This window comes from Sceloporus occidentalis, unplaced genomic scaffold (assembly GCF_023333645.1).
Source record: "Sceloporus occidentalis isolate IW3139 unplaced genomic scaffold, rSceOcc1.0.p SCAF_146, whole genome shotgun sequence".
Lineage (NCBI taxonomy): Eukaryota > Metazoa > Chordata > Lepidosauria > Squamata > Phrynosomatidae > Sceloporus > Sceloporus occidentalis.
In genome coordinates this window covers 828,934-847,979 of record NW_028317126.1, presented here as the reverse complement: position 1 = coordinate 847,979, position 19,046 = coordinate 828,934, and positions in this window count along the sequence as shown.

Sequence of the window (19,046 nt, the reverse complement as noted above, 5' to 3'; positions counted from 1 at the left end):
AGGGTCAGGCCTCTCCAGTGGTCCCAGGCCTCTCCAGTGGTTCCATCACAATTCTCCCCCTTCCGAATTGGACTGACACAGGAGGAGACCCCAAACGGGTTGACTCCGTAGTCAGTCAGTTCATTTGGCCCATCAATGCCCTCCCAAAATTGGTGCTCCTGGTGCTGGGAAGATAGGCCGGCTGTGTCATCTCTCGGGTACCGCTGGGGAGTAATGCCGCCTGCATCCCCTCCCTAGTGCTCCTGCTGCCGTTGGGGAGGGAGGTCAGGTTCTGCCGCTGGGGAGATGGGCCGACTGTTCCACCTCCCTGCTTCTGCTGGGGAGGCGGGTCGGCTGCTGTATCTCCCTGAATTCCAGCAGCTTTGGTAGGTGCTGGACAGAGGCCAGCGATGCTCTGCCCTGTTGCCAGCGCTTCAGCTGGGGTTAGGGAATCTTCTGGGTTGGCCTGCCGCTGGGGAGGGAGGACTGGTTCCTCCGCTCCCGGACATGTGAGCTGCCGCTGGGGAGATGGGCCGGCTGCCGCATCTCCCTGGATCCCTGTAGCCATTGCAGGTGTGGGGCAGAAGCCAGCAGCGCTCTGCCCTGTTGTCAGCTCTTCAGCTGGGGCTAAGGGATCTGGGCAGACTGCCCAGCATTCTAAGGACCCAGGCGTGGAGACCGCAGTGTTATCCACCCCTCTTGGGTTAAAAGAAAGAAAATTCCAGTAATAAAAATAATTATGTTTACACTTCACTACGTAATAGATCCAAATTTTACCCACAATTTTGTAAATCTGCACCTATATTAAATTTTGAGCCATGGGTCACTGAAGATCTGGAAAAGTTAGGTAAAAAGAGTAAATATGTGGGTAGTGACAACTTAACCCCTAGTGAAAAAAACACACATTTACATAAAACAAGATATTGGGATACAAACCACCCCCTTAATCTGCCTCTCAGAGACAACAGGATTAACAATACAATGGGGTGGGGGAGGGACTGATTTATACAACATAATAATGCATTCAACAACATTGGGATCTAAACTCAAGAGATTGCAGTTTATTTATAAGTCTTCTATGTGGCACAGTGTCAAAGGCCTTACTGAAATCCAGATACGCAATGTCTACTGCACCACCTTGATCAATTACTTTAGTCACCCAATCAAAAAAAATCAATAAGATTTGTTTGGCATGATCTTCCTGAGGTAAACCCATGTTGTTTTTGATGTTGAAACCCATGTGACTTCAGATGTTCAACAATCCTATCCTTTAACATAGTTTCCATTAATTTCCCCACTACAGATGTAAGACTAACTGGCCTATAGTTGCCCGATTCCTCCCTACTGCCTTTTTTGTGAATGGGCACAACATCCACTAATTTTTGTTTCTGTGTGGTGTGACTCAGTCACTGTTTGTATGTTAAACCACACAGACTAATGATTTTTCACTTTTGTTGCCAAGGTTTAGACATTAATGGCTGTGTGTTGAGTTATTTTTAAGGGAACAGCAAATTTACACTGTTATACAGGCTGTACACTTGCTACTTTACATTGTAGCAGAATGTAATTTCTTCAGTGTTGTCACATGAAAAGATATAACAAAATATTTACAAAAATGTGAGGGGTGTACTCACTTTTGTGAGATACTGTAAATGTATTGTAGGAGAGGGACATGGCACAGTAACCGAAAACTGTTGTCAGTCACGGTGAAAGTGGAATGCACATTCACCGTGAAGGTGGGTAGCCTGTATAACTATACTGAGGCAGGGAGGTTAATACCGTGTCCTCGGAGCGGGTCCTCAAAACGGAGGGTGTATGGACGAAAAGAGTCCTATTGCACAGAGTTCTACATCTGTAGCTGTGAAGGAAGATTAAGGAGGATGTTAAGGCAATGATGACCAGTCTCTCGTCGTGTTCGATAATTTGGGTGGCTTGAATGTTGTCCAATCCAGAAGCTCCAATGGAGGGGGTCCCAGTGCGTTTAAGAATTCAGGTAGGTTCGCTGGTTGATGCAGAACCACCACTTGTGTGCCCTTCCTCACGGTCAGAGAGAAGGGGAACCCCATTTGACAGGGAATTGAGGCTTCTCTCAGCATCATAGTGAGATGCAGCAGCCTCAGATTCTGTAGTGTGATGGGGGAAAGTTCTTGAAGGATGTTGATGGTGTGTCCTTCAAATAGGATGGGCAATTTTGATCTGCATGTTTGTAATATTTCTTCCTTGTAATACCGTGCGGTATTAATTGAGGCAGCAGATTATGTGACAAGGAGGCTGGTGTGAGTCAGGACCTCGAGGTCTAAGCACGCGGTGAGAGTGTGGTCAAGAACAATCACCGGCCTACCTAATATACTATGAAATAAGGACATCAAGGTGGAAACAATGTTAGCATTGGGGATGGAATGGGGGAGGTTACGGATACGGAGCTTAGACCCTATTATCTAAAGATATGTGCAATAGTACCTTGTTGTAACAAAACGCAGTCCGATATTTTGTGTACTTTGTGTTTGTTCTCCAGAGCTGCCAAGCTGTCTCCCAGTTGATTAAAGTTTTCTTTCATTTTTTTGCAGGTTATCTTGGATGCCATCTAACGCTGAGTTGAAGAGGGCAGACATTTCAGCTTTAGTGGGGAGGTTTTTCACTGCTTCTTGCGAAGCCGGTTCGGACCTTGAGAGTGGTGGTGCATAGGATTCAGCAACGAAAGGCGAGCCGGAGCGTGTGCTACGCGGACTTGGAGGAGCCAACACCATCTTGGTAAGTGGGTCCCTTTACTCCTGAGCGGAGATATTTTGAAAAAAGGCACAAAAGGATGTGTTTGAATGTTTTTCTTTCACCCCCGAGGTTTTAGGGGTAGAAGAGGCTTTAGTATTCTTGCCCATTATCGGAGTAAAACACCCCAAAAATAGGTTAAATGAAGGAAATCTTCGGTGCTCTGTACATCCCCGTTGAGTGCTATTCACGCCTCCACACGCACTCTACTAGACCTCCGAAGGTGTGTTGTGGTTTCTGGCACCAACATGTTGGCAGCAGGTCCTTTAACCCCTTAACGCCTGGCAAGTAATTTAATTAAACAAGCTTAGAAAGTGATCTACGATCACTTTCTTCACTTAAACGGTGTTGCTGTAATGCCTCAATGTCGAGGCATTCATCAACACCGAGATCGGTACCCATTTTAAAAGAGTTTAGGAGGCGTACTGCATTCAAGCATGCACGTCAATGGAGCACAGCTTTCTAATCACAGTGTGATTAGTAAAATATTTAAAAAATAATTTAAACAAATATGAAAAAAAGCTTTAAAAAAAGTGGTAACATTTAAAATAATTATGCATCAGAGGAGCCATCCAGTTCCAGCAAAATGTAAAAAAAAAAAAGTCCAAAAAGAATTAAATAAAATTTTATTATTATGAGCCAGTGCTAAAATTTGCCTTTTTAATTTCCCAAATGTGGCCTTTTAACCCCAAACAACCCGACAAACCCATGCATGGGTGGTATTACTTTACTCGGGAGATGTTGCTGAACACATATTGGGGTGGTGTTGGATAGTGATGTATACCAGGAGCTATAAATCCATACCTGAAGCGCAATTTTTGTGGCAAACCACAAAATAACTTACTACCACAAAGTTTGACTGGTAGTAGAATTAGTGCATGGAAAGGGTTAAAATACCAGCATTTGAAATACCTTGAGGTGTCTAGTTTTCAAAAATATATGGTTTGATGGGATAAACTGCATTTGACAGCTTCAAAGATACCCGAAATAGCACATGGGGCAGAATGACCAGCTTTGTAATAAAATGGTTTTGAAATAGCAAAATGCTACGTGTACTTACTGCCCAATAACTTGCAGAAAAAAGCAAAAAAAAAAAACAAAACAAAAAAAAAAAAAACATTGGTTATTCCTAAACTCAGGACAGATAGTAGAATCTATTTAGCAGGTTTTTTTCATTAGCTTTTAGTAAAAGATTTTTCAGGTAGAAGTCTGTTTTCTTTTTCAATTCATCATATTTTATTATTTTTATAGGAAAATATTAAGAAATGGCATCTGAAGAAAGCTCTTCTTATACAATATATAACTTGTGTGTGTACACTAAATGAGTGAGGAGAAAATTACATCTTAACATGAGCACCGCAAAAAAGTGTTAACACAGCCTCGTACAAAGGGTGCAGAAAGTAAAAAAACAGCCTGGTCCTTAAGGGGTTAAGTCCTGTAAGTTGCGAGGTGGGCCTCCAAGGATGAATCCTGGTGCCATGTGTTCTCCGGTTAACCAATGCTCCCAGCCATCCACGTGATGTAAAGGAAAATATGATTCATTAGACCAGGCCACCTTCATCTATTGCTCTGCGGTCCAGTTCTTATGCTTACATCCCTTTTATAGGCGATTTCAGCAAGGGCCGGCCTTAGGGGTGTGCGAGCTGTGCGGCCGCACAGGGCACCATGGCAGCAGGGGCGCCATTCTGCTGTCCCATTACCAATGCCAGGGTCACTCCGAGGTGGCAGGGAGAGGAGGAGAGAAAGGGGCGCCGAGTGGTCGCACATGAAAAAGTTTTTAGTAACCGCTCAGCCCCCTTTGTCTCCTCTGCTCCCTACCGCTGCCCTGACTGTGGTGGTGGGAGCTCACGGCCTTGATTGCGTTGCAGCACTTCATGATGAGCGCCGGAACATGACTTCATATCCCAATGCTCAGCTGTGAACGCTGTGGCAGGACAGCAAGACTGGGGCCTTGCGCTCCCACCACGGGACTTTCCACCACAGGGTAAGTGAACTGCAAGAGGGGGTAGATAATAAGAAACTGTGAGTAGCGGGAGGAGAGGGGGTAGATAGTGAGTAGGGGGAGAGGAAGTACATAGTGAGAAGGGTAGTGGAGGGGGTAGACAGTGAGAAGGGGGAGGAGATTGTGAGAAAGGGAGGAGAGGGGATAGATAGTGAGAAGGGGAAGAGATCGTGAGAAAGGGGGGTAGAAAAATCTTGAAAGTGTGAGAATGAGTAAGATAATGAAGTAATTGTGGATGAATTGTGTGAATGGGTGAGAATTATTTAATGTGTGGATGAATTGTGTGAATAAGTGAGAGAATGAATTAATTGGTGTATGGATGAATTGTGTAAATGCGTTAGAGTATAAATTCATGTGGGGATGAATTGTGTGAATGAATCAGAGAATTAATGAATGTGTGGATGAATGGTGAGAATGAATGGTGAGAATGCATTAATGAATGTGTAAATGATTTGTGTGACTGAGCAAGGGAATGAATAATTGTGTGAATAAATTGTGTAAATGACAGCGTGAATGAGTGTTATTCTGATGATCTATATCTGATATGCTAGGTTTCCATACATTATTTATGTATACCTGGGTTTTTATATCTTATTTTGTTGATCTATACTTGCAGTGCTGTGTCCATGTGTTGTTTATTTGATCTATACCTTCTTTGCCGAGTTTACATGTGATCCCCTGTTGATCTATACCTGCAAAGCTGGGTTTGTGTGTGTTATTCTTTTGGACTATACCTGCAATGCTATACACGCAAGTGTTGTTTACATTTGTTGTTTATTTGATCCATACCTGAACAACAGGGAGGAAGGAAAAGAGGTGTGGCATAGTGAATGAAGGGACAAAGGGACTCTGGGGATGATTACGGGGAAAGGACCTTTCAAAGTTATGGTTCAGTCAGAAGGAGGGAAGACTCACAGTCTTCCCCTAATCTGCAGTAAGTATGGTGAATTATTTTTTTTTGGTGTGGGAGTGGAGGGAGTGATTACATGCTAGGGTGCGTGGAGGGAATGCAAAGGAAATAATTGCCTAAGGTCAATTTTTTTTTTTAAATATTTAAAGGAAAATAGTTTTTGTTACAAATATTTTTTACATTATTGTTACCAGTGTTTCCAGTTATATATTATTGTACTTGTTTGCCCTTGTACATAAATAATCTCTAATTAAAAAGGTTGTTTGTAACAAGATTTTTTCCCTCTCTATTTTGTCGAGAAAGGCGCCAGAGAAGTAGTGCACACCGGGCGCCTGAACACCTAAAGCTGGCTCCGCTTTCAGCATGGGCACCCGGACTGGTCGCAACAAACCGCGATGCACACCGCGATGCACACCATTCTATCAGAATCGGCATAAATTTTTTCAGCTATTTGAGCTACAGTAGCTTGTCTGTTGGATTTGACCACAAAGCCCAGCCTTCGCCCCCCCACTTGCATCAATGAGCCTAGGCTTCCCATGACGCGGTCGCTGGTTCACAACTTTTCCTTCCCCGGAGCACTTTTGATAGGAACCGACAACTGCAGACTGAGAAAAACCTCACAAGAGCTGCAGTTTTGGAGGTGCTCTTACTCAGTCATCTAGTCATCACAATTTGGCCCTTGTCAAAATCGCTGGGATCCTTTCACTTGCCCATTTTTTCCTGCTACTAACACATCAACTTTGAAGACAAAATGTTCACTTGCTGCCTAATACCGTATTTGCTCGATTATAAGACGACTGATTATAAGACAAACTTCCAAAATTTGAATATTAATTTAGGAAAAAAGAAAAAGCCTGAATATAAGACTACCCTATAAGAGAAAAGTTTTACTAGTAATTATTAATTCACATGTAAACTATTTTTCTATATTTAATAAAAACTATGATTGAGAAAAATTCATTTTTTTGCCCTAGTTATGCACATCTGCCCCCCAGAAATGCCTTATACCCCCCTATATGCCACAATGCCTCCCTGGTATTCCTTTGAACCCCTATATGCCACTGGCTCCCTGCTATTCCTTTTAACCCCCTATTTGACACTCTGCCTCCCTGATATTCTTTTTAACCCCTATATGCTACTCTGCCTAAAGAAATCCCTTTAAAGTCCCCTACCCATATGCCACTCTTAACCTCCCCTGACTTACCAGTGCTTCTTTAGACTTCTCCCCGTGCTTCAGATTCCTTGGTGTCTAGTGGGGCAGCCGATGGAGGACCTGAGCTACTGCTGTTGGCGCTTCTATGAATGAGCACCGGAAGGTCATGTGATGTCATAGAAGCCCGGTAGAATGTTTTGATCACCGCGATCGGCGGCTTTGCAGCATCCACGGAAGCCTCACAAATAAGGCTGACCATGGATCTGGGGAGGAAAGCCCTCCCCGCAAGAAAAATGGCCGCCGCCGCACCGATCATCAAAGATTGTGGCAGCGCCCGGCTAAAACAGCTTAGGAAGCGATTCCGATCGCTTCCCAAGCATAAACTGTGTTGCTTACATGCCTCGATATCGATTACTCCGAAGAGCAACATCATGCAAATTACTTGCGCCTATCACAAGATGGCGTCAACAATAGAAAAATTAATGCATGGTTGAATGCAGTACCTGCTACTCCTGCAGGTACTGCATTCAACCATGCAAGGTCAATGGAGCCCAGCTCACTAATCAGTGAGATAAGAAAAAAAGTTAAAAAAAACAAATGTAAAAATATTGTAACATGTAAAATTCCCACATGGAAAGCTAAAATATTGGCATTATAAATGCCCATAGGGTGTCTAGTGTATGATTTGATGGGGTAAATTGAATTGGCCGGCTTCAAAGATGTCCCAAATATGGGACTGGGGCATAGACTGACCAGATGTCTAAATGGCAAAAAATACACACCTCACAAAGGTGGCCTTTTACCTCCCAAATAACCCAACAAACCCATGCATGTGGGGTATCACTGTGCTCAGGAGATGTTGGGGAACACATATTGGGGTGTTTGGCAGTGACATATACCAGGTGTGGTAAATTTATACCTGGAGTACAACGTGTGTAAAAAAAAAGTACAAAAAAAATTCTACCATAAAGTTTGACAAAGGCTGATGGTAGAACTAGTGCATGGAAACAGTTAAAATACCAGCATTAGAAATACCTTTGGGTGTCTAGTTTTTTAAAAAGATATGGTTTGATGGGGTAAATTTCATTGGCCGGCTTCAAAGGATACCCAAATTAGCACATGGGGCAGAATGACCAGCTTTAGGGAAAAAATGGTTTTGAAATAGCATAAAGTGCAGGGGAAAAAAAAAAAAAAAAAATACATAAAAAAAAAAAATTTGGGTATTTCTAAACACAGGACAAACTGGATTTTTTTTTTCATTAGTTTTTGCAGATGAGTAAAAGTTTTTGTTTTTTTTTTAAAGTGAGAAAAAGTCATTTAAAAAAAATAAATCATTCTTTTTATAGTAAATTAGATGAGATGATAAAAATAATGGTATCTAAAGAAAGCCCTGTTTTTCCTGAAAAATCACAAAAGCACAAAATCAGAAATAAGAAAATCACAGCTAAACAGCAACACTGAAAAATGTTAAAAGAGCCATTGTCTCACAATATACTATGAGTAAGAAACAGTCTTGTCATTAAGGGGTTAAATAACAAATGACAAGTATTCTTGCCCATTGGAGTAAAACACCCAAAACATAGGTTAAATGAAGGAAATCCTCTGAGCTCTGTATCTATGCGTGCATCCACGTTGAGTGCTATCTACGCCCCCGCACGCACTCTACTAGACCTCTGTTGTGGTTTCTGGCACCAACACATTGGCAGCAGGTCCTTTAAGTATGGTAAGTTGCGCGGTGGGGCATTCAAGGATGCATCCTGGTGCTATGTGTTCTCCAGGTAACCGACACACATGATCCAGCCTTCCACATGATGTAAAAATACTAAGAAAGACCCCTCGATTTTCTGTTTATTTCAGTAGTTTGTATACTATGAATCATAAAATGAAACCAGCACTTAAGTGAATGGCTTGTGAGGCTCTCAGAATAAAGACACTTGGTACATAAGAAATCATATGTTGAAAAACAACAATTACACATTATTAAATGTTCAATAGTGTTTGTCAATATCTCTAATAAAATAACATACTGAAAACTCTGTGGCTGTCCTAACAAGGGACCACAATATTGCATTTTGAAAGACACCCCTTTTAGTCTGTTGTCTCATGAATACTGGAGTCTACAAGTAAATTACATTCCATGTCATAACGATCTATAAAGGAGCTAAGCTGATGCACACAGCTCCCCGCAATCTCTTGCAAGGTGGACCGAAGAGCATTTGCCACAGCAGTTTCCAACGATGGGTCCTTTTTCAGTAACTTGTTGGCCACAAAAGCAAAGGCACGACAATCCTGAGCATATGCCTGTAAGAGATTATAGTTGAAGTTGAAAATAAAAATTAATCAAAGTGCACGCATTTATAATAAATGTTACACACACTACGGCATAGCAGATTGTTGTCTTTAAGCTTGCCTTGTATGCAAACTAAAATCAAATAGAAATGCACACACTCATGGTATCCATGGTGGATGGCACCCTTTCAGACAAATGCAGAGGTTCCCTATAGGGACTGCAACCACAGAAAATTAAGATTAGGTGTAGGGCTGCAACTAACGATTTTAATAATCGATTAGTTGACCGATTACTTTTTCGATTAATCGAATAAAAAAATGGAATTTTTTTAAATTTAAAATAATGTAATAAAAAACGTACAATTTACACTTTCATCTCTTTATTGTAATGGCCTCTCTCTCTATTCACCTTCTTATTTTACCGACATAATAATAAAAGCTACAAGAACCCAAACACTGTGTTTCTCAAACGAGGTTTTTATACAAAGTTATTAGTAAATATTAATTCATATGTTAACTATTTTTCATATTTTTATGAGAAAAAAAACTTGTTTATATTTTCTTTTATTTACCAAACTGCCCCCAGTTATCCACATCTGACCCCCAGCTTGCCACTCTGCCCCCAGATATGCCTTATACATCCTATATGCCAGAGATTCCACTGTGCCCCCGATATGCCTTATACTCCTTATATGCCAGTGATATGCCACTGAGCCCCCTGATATACCTTATACCCCCAGATATGTCTTATGCCCCCCTGATATGCCTAATATCGATATGCCTTATACCCCCTATATGCCACTGTGCCCCCATTTATGCCTTACACCTCCCTATATGCCACTGTGCACCCTGATATGCCACTCCGCCCCCCATAAATGCCCTACACCACCCTGAAATTCATTATACTCCCTGATTCACCACTCTGCCTCCCTCAGATATGCCACTCTGAAATTCATTATACCCCCTATACACCACTATAACTCACCCAGATATGCCACTCTGCCTCCCTGAAATTTATTACACCCCCCATACACCACTATAACTCACCCATAAACCACTCCGGCAGATTATGCAGCGCTCTTACAGGCAGCAGAACAATTTCACATACAAAAACAAACTGGTACAAAAGGAGACGAGGGCCCTGCCCTTGCGAGCTTACAATCTAGTCTGTGGTTGAGGGGGAAGTGAGACAATAGGAGAGGACCGCTCGGATGGGTTGATCTGGTTCCGATGATGTGTTGTAGCAGCTTTCTGCAGTGGTACTTGGTAAGTCGTTTCCCTCCTGTTTAACTCCAGTGTAACTCTTAAATAGCCACTTATAAAGGAGGCCCTATAAACCTTATAAATTCACTGAAAGCAGAAAGCCCAAGGACCTCAAAGCCACCCCCATGCCTTTCAGTTTAGTAAAAATAGGGGTTAGCTGATAACAAAGGATTAGGATTGCATTGGTGAATAGTTATAGGTACTGTTAGCTGTCAGATAAGGTCCCTGGCTATTAAAGTGAGATGGATCAATGATTAATGACCAAAACGGTCAAGAATCAAAAGGTCAAATAGCATTAGGTTAAATATATAATGTATTTTATGTATCGCTATCAGATCACTTCTAAGTGACAAGTTTAAGCCACTGACATTGATCAGTGATCAAAATGTCACTGAAAACTGATCTAGTAATAATTATGTATTACATTTTTTATTAACTTGTGTTCTATTTATTATTACCTTAGATGAGGCATGTCCAAACTTTTTTCGAAGAGTGCCAGATTTGATGAAGTGAACATGTGCGGGGGCCGACCATTTTGCCTGACATTCTTTGAACCATTAAAATTAAATTCAAATTAACTATTTTATGCAAAGTTTATTGAAAACGGCATACTTTTCATTTTGTGACTTGGATGACAGATCTAAAACAGGTGTTAAATCACTCTGCCTAGATGTATATTTGGGCAACTTATCTGGGGGGCCTTATCAGTCCGGAACGCGGGCCGCAATTGGCCCTCGGGCTGGACTTTGGACATGCCTGCCTTAGATGAACCCTCTTTCTTTCTAGGATTGTATCATCCAAGGGCTGCCATAATGATCAGATCACTGCTACTGGCCAGGAGTAATCTGATCATCAACAGCCCACATTTGATGGGTTCTGCAGCAGTTTGAACTCACGGTCTGAGCAGATCCTTAACAGTAATTGACCTGGAAGCACCCATAGTATAGTATGTTGACAAAAAAAACAAAACAAAAAAGACCTTGGTCCATCAAGTTCAACCTTTCACACATACCTAGCTCTCAAGTTGTAAAGTTGATTCAAAAGAAGGCAAAAAAAACCAAACCCCTACTTGAGGCAATTACCAATTGTGCCACAACACGGAAAAAAATCCTTGATTCCATAGCGGCATTATTAGTGGCAGATTACTCCCTGAATCAACTTGCTAATACTACTGTCCTTTTAACAGTTGTAGCCCTTTATGTTATGCTCAACTAGAAAAGCATCCAGACCTTTCTCAAAAATATCCAGTTAGATATACAACATCCTTGGGAAGAGAATTCCATATTCTTATTGTTCTTACTCTAAAGAATCCTTTTCTATACGGATGCTGTCAGATATTTAATGATGGAAAACATGTATTCTATATATATGTATTTTACATGAACACAAAATGGAGTCAAAGCCATTTTATTTTACTTAATCATGTAATAATTATTTCTGTCTTTGTTCCCTTTATAATTGAGAACAAAGACGTATTCATGTATATAGATGTTTCAGTATATATTATCTAATTAGCGTTATCTCCATGAGAAAGTTAAGGAGTAGACACTGCATATCCTTAGGAATGTAAATGGAATGGGGGATACGTCATAAGACCACCAAAGCCTAATTTACTACCTAGGAGGCAACATCTGGAGATATGGGTGACTACCAAAACTTGATTTATTACCTAGGTGGTAACATCTAATGATAAGGGTGACTAAGGATAAATTCCAAACGCATATGTAATGGTCTTAAGTTATTTCTTAGACCAGAGCGTCTCTCGTGGGTAAATTAAGAAATTACAACGGTGTAAATATGAGTAGAAGTCCTAATTATAATGTGTAAAACCCACTGTTATGATTGGAGAATTCCAATCAAGAGGTGGAGGCTATAATAATAAGCCCTTTCTTTAAAAGCTTATGTCTTTAATAATTTAAGGAGGCACCCTGAAACAGACTCATTCACCAAATGTACCCCAGAGAATTGGAATTTGTAACATCTTAAGATCTTGACACCATATTTTATTCTCAGAGTTACTTTGAGTACTAACATATATAACTTTTAGAAAGTTATATTTCTTCCCACTTAATTTCTTGCCACTGAACCTGGATTAATTTCTACAAGGACCAGTTGGACCACAGCAACAAGTGGTGGTAATTATAATTGTTTTATTATTCTGAATAGAGGTGAATTTTGTCTTCTTCATATAGAATTCCCTTTTTCTGGTAAATAGCAAGCATTTGACATTATTGTATATGACGGCTTGTGAGACTGCAGTTTATAACCCGTGATAATGACAATAATGTAAAAGGTATTTACCTGTAGATGCAAATGATGTCAAACTTCATCTATTAGGAACTTCACTAATACTCTTATTTTGTCATATTAGTTGAACTAATATATAAAGAGAGATAGTGATATATTTTGTTACCGCCCTGATTAATTTTTTGGTCGCTGAGTGGAATGGAAATTGTGTGTGTTAGACTCAAAGTAGTAATTCATATTGATAACTTTCGATAATATACTATATTTGGAATTAATTCATTTTTGACATGTTCTAAGAATTTTCTGTTTTATATCATGCACTGTGCGACTCATATATATTTTATAAATTGTATTATACAATAAATATTTTTTTTTTCTTTGATTGACTATCGTGGTGATATATATCTAATTTGAATTATAATTTTCGGCGATCTGAAAGAATTTCGGATCGGAGATAAAATATAGGTTCTCTCTCTAAATTAATATTGTGGATGTGAAAATATTGGTTTTGCCTATTTTGTCTCATTTATATCCCTAACAATGCTGAAATCTCCTTTCCTCAAGTCTCAACCAATGACCCCGTGTCTTTTGCAGAGACCTTTTGGTGAATAGATCACTTGAGAGCTGTTTATACTGTATTTGCACAAAGTTATCAGATCTCCTCTCAGCTTTTCTAGCCTTTCTTCATAACTAAAATTCTCCATTCCATTAACTACTTTCTCCAGCTCAATAACATCCTTCTTAAAAACTGGTGCCCAAAATTGCACTGCATGTTTAAGGTGATGCCTCACCATTGCTTTATAAAGAGGTAAAATTATATTTTCATCTCGTGATTTAATACTCCTCTTTATGCATGCCAATACATTACTGGCTTTTGCAACCACTGACTGGCACTGCAGTTTGTTGCAATGTCTATGGTCTACAATTATACCCAAGTCCTTCTCATTTTCTGCTATCCCCAATGCAATGCCCTTTAGAGTGTAAGTTGAAAGCTTATTTTATGTATCACATTGCATTACTTATCTATACTGAATCTCATCTGCTACTTATTTGCTTAGTCCCATAGTTTATCCAAATCATTCTGTAGAGAAGCTACATCCTGGTCATACTTTTCAACCTTACCTAATTTTGTGTCATCCGCAAACACAGACAAGCGACTTCTAATATCAATTGCAAGATCAATAATAAATACTGTAGTTGAGTATAGGTAGGGCTGCAACAACTAATAGATAAAATCGATAATGAAAATTGTTGCCAACAAATTTCATTAATCGATTAGATGAATCTATTTTATCAAATATAACATGAGGGTTTTTCCAGAGCAAATGCTCTGAAAAATACCCTTCGTCTTATAATCTGACTTCAAACAGACCTCAAACAGAGGTCGGATAACAACAGTAAGATCCAGATCCCCCGCAACGCTGCAGGGTACCTGGATCCTCCTCTCTGACAGCCGGCAGGCGTCTGTGCTATGCGCGCAGACATCCTCCACTACTGTCCTCCACTTCCGCCAGGGCTTCTATGATGGAGCACCAGCTTTACATGACCTTCCGGTGCTCCACCATAGAAGCCCCGACGGGAATACCGGCGGTTGTCGTCTCTGCGCATTGCACAACATTTGCCGTCTGCCAAGGAGGTGGATCCCCCGCAGCGCTGCAGGGGACATGTATCCTCCTCTCTGGCAGCGGGTAGGAGTCTGTGCAATGTGCGCAGACAACCTCCGCTACCGCCAGCACTTCTATGAGGGAGCACCAGAGTCACAAGACCTTCCGGTGCTCAATAATAGAAGCTCCAGCGAAAGTGCTGGCCAGCAGCAGAGGTTTGTCTATGTGCCTCGTGCAGACCTCCACTGGCTGCCTCGACTAGACACCAAGGAGTATGGAGCACGGGGGTAAGTTGGGGGAGTGCACAGTGGCATATCAGGGGGGCACAGTGGCATATAACGGGTATAAGGCATATCTGGGGGGCAGAGGGGCATATCTGGGGAGGGCAGAGTAGCATATCAGAGAGCACAGTGACATAGGGATAGGCTTCATAGGGAAAAAAACCATACACCTCTAAATTGTATGCTTACTAATGCCAGAAGTCTGACCAATAAAACTGACGAACTGGAGTTAATAATGTCTGAAGAAAACTATGACATAGTGGGTATAACAGAGACATGGTTGGATGATAGCTATGACTGGGCGGTTAACATACAGGGTTATAGTCTATTCAGGAAGGATCGAAAAAAACGAAAAGGGGGAGGAGTTTGCCTTTATGTAAAGTCCAGCCTAAAGGCCACACTGCGGGAGAATATATGTGAGGGAAATGATAATGTGGAGTCATTATGGGTAGAAATATATGGAAAGAAAAATAATAAAATACTGATCGGGGTTTGCTATAAGCCACCAAATATAATGGAAGCAGCAGAAGATCAATTATTAAAGCAAATAAACAAGGCAGCAAATCACAATGAGGTGGTTATTATGGGGGACTTTAACTATCCCGACATAAACTGGGAAACAGAGACCTGTGAATCTCATAAAGGAAACCGGTTTCTGACTATAAGTAAGGATAATTATCTGTCCCAAATGGTACAGGACCCGACCAGAGGGGGCGCCCTACTGGACTTAATATTAACCAACAGACCTGACAGTAACTAATGTGCAGGTCAGGGGGCATCTAGGAAATAGTGATCACAATATGATACATTATAACTTGTCCTTCAATAAGGGAACTCTTAGAGGAGCCACAAGAACCATGAACTTTAGGAAGGCAAAGTTTGATCAACTAAGAGAAGACCTTAACACTGTAAATTGGGAAAATGTCCTCAAAAACAAGAGTACAGACACTCAATGGGAGATTTTTAAGGATATCTTAAATTCTCACTGTGAAAGGTACATACCGTATGGGAATAAAAGAGTCAGGAACAAGAGAAAACCAATGTGGATAAATAAAAATGTAAAGGGGGTAATAAATGGCAAAAAAAAGGCATTTAAGCTACTAAAACAGGAAGGCAGTGAGGAAGCACTAAAAAGCTATCGGGAAAAAAAAATAAAATATGTAAAAATCAGATAAAAGCAGCAAAAGTGGAGACAGAAAGACTCATTGCCAAAGAGAGTAAGACAAACCCCAAAATGTTCTTTAACTATATAAATAGTAAAAAGGTTAAAAATGAAAGCGTTGGCCCCTTAAAAAGTAATGAGGGAGAAGTTATAGACGGGGATCAGGAAAAAGCTAATCTATTAAATATATTCTTCTCTGCTGTATTCACAGAGGAAAATGAAATGCCAGGTAACATACAGCAGGATGAGATAACTGCCCCAGTACATGTCGCCTGTCTAACCCAGGAAGAAGTGCAGTGCCGCCTAAAAAAAATCAAAATAGACAAATCACCAGGTCCAGATGGCATTCACCCCCGCGTTCTAAGGGAGTTAAGTAATGTAATAGACAGACCCCTATTTCTAATATTCAAGGACTCTATAGTGACAGGGTCTGTTCCCCAGGACTGGCGCATAGCAAATGTTGTGCCAATATTCAAAAAGGGGACAAAAAAGTGACCCGGGGAATTATAGGCCTGTTAGTTTAACTTCTGTTGTGTGTAAACTGTTTGAGGGTTTCCTAAGAGATGCTATTTTGGAGTATCTCAATGAAAATAAGTGTATGACTCCATATCAGCATGGGTTTACAAGGGATCGGTCCTGTCAAACTAACCTGATCAGCTTTTATGAGGAGGTGAGCTCAAGACTGGATCGGGGTGAATCGCTGGATGTCGTATATCTTGATTTTTCCAAAGCATTTGATACGGTGCCACATAAAAGGCTGGTACATAAAATGAGAATGCTTGGGCTGGGGGAGAATGTGTGTATGTGGGTAAGTAACTCGCTCAGTGATAGGAAACAGAGGGTGGTTATTAATGGTACATACTCTGAGTGGGTTACTGTTGCTAGTGGGGTACCACAGGGGTCAGTTTTGGGTCCTATTCTTTTTAATATATTTATTAATGACCTTGTAGAGGGATTGTATAGTAAAGTATCAATCTTTGCAGACGATACTAAGCTCTGTAACGTGGTTAACACAATAGAGGACAGTGCACGATTACAAATGGATCTGCATAGGTTGGAGGCTTGGGCTGGGATGTGGCAGATGAGGTTCAACACAGATAAATGTAAGGTTATGCACATGGGGAAGAAAAATTTAGGCTGGGAATATGTATTAAATGGGAAAACACTGGGGAGGACTGACATGGAAAAGGACTTAGGAGTTTTAGTTAACAGTAAATTTACCTGTAGCGACCAGTGTCAGGCAGCTGCTGCTAAGGCAAATAAAATCATGGGGTGCATCAAAAGGGGCATAGATGCCCACGACAAGGAAATAATTCTACCACTGTACAAGTCACTAGTCAGACCACACATGGAATACTGTGTACAGTACTGGGCACCAGTGTACAAGAAAGATATAGTGGAGCTGGAGAGGGTTCAAAGACGGGCAACCAGAGTAATAAGGGGAATGGGAGGACTACAGTACCCAGAAAGATTATCAGAATTAGGGTTATTTAGTTTGGAAAAAAGACGGCTTAGGGGGGATTTAATAACTATGTATAAATATATAAGGGGACAGTACAGAGATCACTCCCAGGACCTATTTATACCCAGGACTGTATCTATAACAAGGGGACATCCTCTACGGTTGGAGGAAAGAAGGTTTCTACACCAGCACAGACGGGGGTTCTTTACAGTAAGAGCGGTGAGATTATGGAACTCTCTGCCAGAGGAAGTGGTTATGGCAAACTCAATAAAAGAGTTCAAAAGGAGCCTGGACGTGTTTCTTGAAAGCAATAATATTACAAGTTATGGATATTAGATTAATAGGGACAGAACGTTGATCCAGGGATTTATTCTGATTGCCATATTTGGAGTCGGGAAGGAATTTTCCCCCTGGTATGGGGCAATTGGCATCTGCTTCATAAGGGTTTTTTTGCCTTCCTCTGGATCAACACAGTAGGGACACAATATGTATATAGGTTGAACTTGATGGACTTTGGTCTTTTTTCAACCTTATGAACTATGTTACTATGTTACTATCAGGGGGGTATAAGGCATATCTGGGAGCCAGTGTGGCAAGCCTGGGCTCTGATGAGGATAAGTCGAAAATCTGTAGAAACAAATTAGTGCCACCAGAACCATAGTTTGTAAGGTTGAAAAAAGACCTAAGTCCATCAAGCTCAACCCTTCTACCTAACCTTCCTATTCTTGATCCAAAAGAAGGCAAAAAAAACCCTAATTAAGCTACTTCGAATTCTGCGATCAGGGGGAAAAATTCCTTCTTGACTCCAAGAGGCAATCGGATTTCTCCTTGGATCAAGAAGCTCTTAAACATTAATGTTATTCTATTTATATCCCTGTATGTCATGCCTTTCTAAGAAAATATTGAGGCCCCTTTTGAAGGTATCTAATGTATTGGATAACACCACCTCCCTTGGAAGTGAATTCCATACCTTTATTGTCCTGCGCTCTTCCAGTCTCAGAGGGTGACCTCCTAGTATGTTGGTATCCCTGGATGTCCACACCATCGCCTACATTTGTCTGATAAAAGTTATTTTTTGTAACCACAAGGGAATCGGTGGAGCCTTGGAAGTACGCCAAAATCTGGGTATCACAGCCTTAGCAGCATTTAAAAGATGGATCGTGAGCAACCTCTTATATGCATGTTGCTGGAGAGAATTGAGGTGTAATAAAACCGCACTGCCACCAAATGTGGTATAGAGTACCCCTGTCTGTCCCACACCTCCAGCATACATCAGGGACTGAGGGATAAAACCTATGGAGATCCACTGGTCTTTTGTACCATCTCATCAAAAGCCCACAAACAGTGTGGATACGAACCATCGTCCACGGAAGCGAGGGCTTAAGTGCCAATCGGTGAATTGTCATAGGGGGAAAATAGGATTGGGAATAATCGGATAGAGGTTGCATGGACTTGAGGTTACTACACCCTCTTTCAGTATCCTCCCAAAGACCCTCAAAGTAGAGGTAACAGTGATCGAAATTTTAGTGATGAAGTATTTCTTGGAATCAGGTAACCAGGGAAGGCAACGAAGAGGTACGCTTACGAAAGCTCCTTCAGTTTCCAACACTGCTTGGGGACTGAGATAAACCATTCCACAACTCTACGGAGATGGGCCGCCTGCCAGTATTTTTTCTAGATCCAGTAACCCCAATCCACCCTTGGATTTTGGCCTAATTAAACACGAGTGGGACAATCTAGGAGATTTGGAGCACCAGACATAGGACCGAAAAAATGAGGGATAAAGATGGGTAGTGTCTGGAACAGGTATAAAGTCTAGGGAGAATGTTAATTTTTATGACGGCTACCCTACCAAACCATGAAACATGGGTATAGTCCCACCTCTGCAGATCAGCAGAGATCGTAGAAAGTAAGGGGGCAAAAGAGAA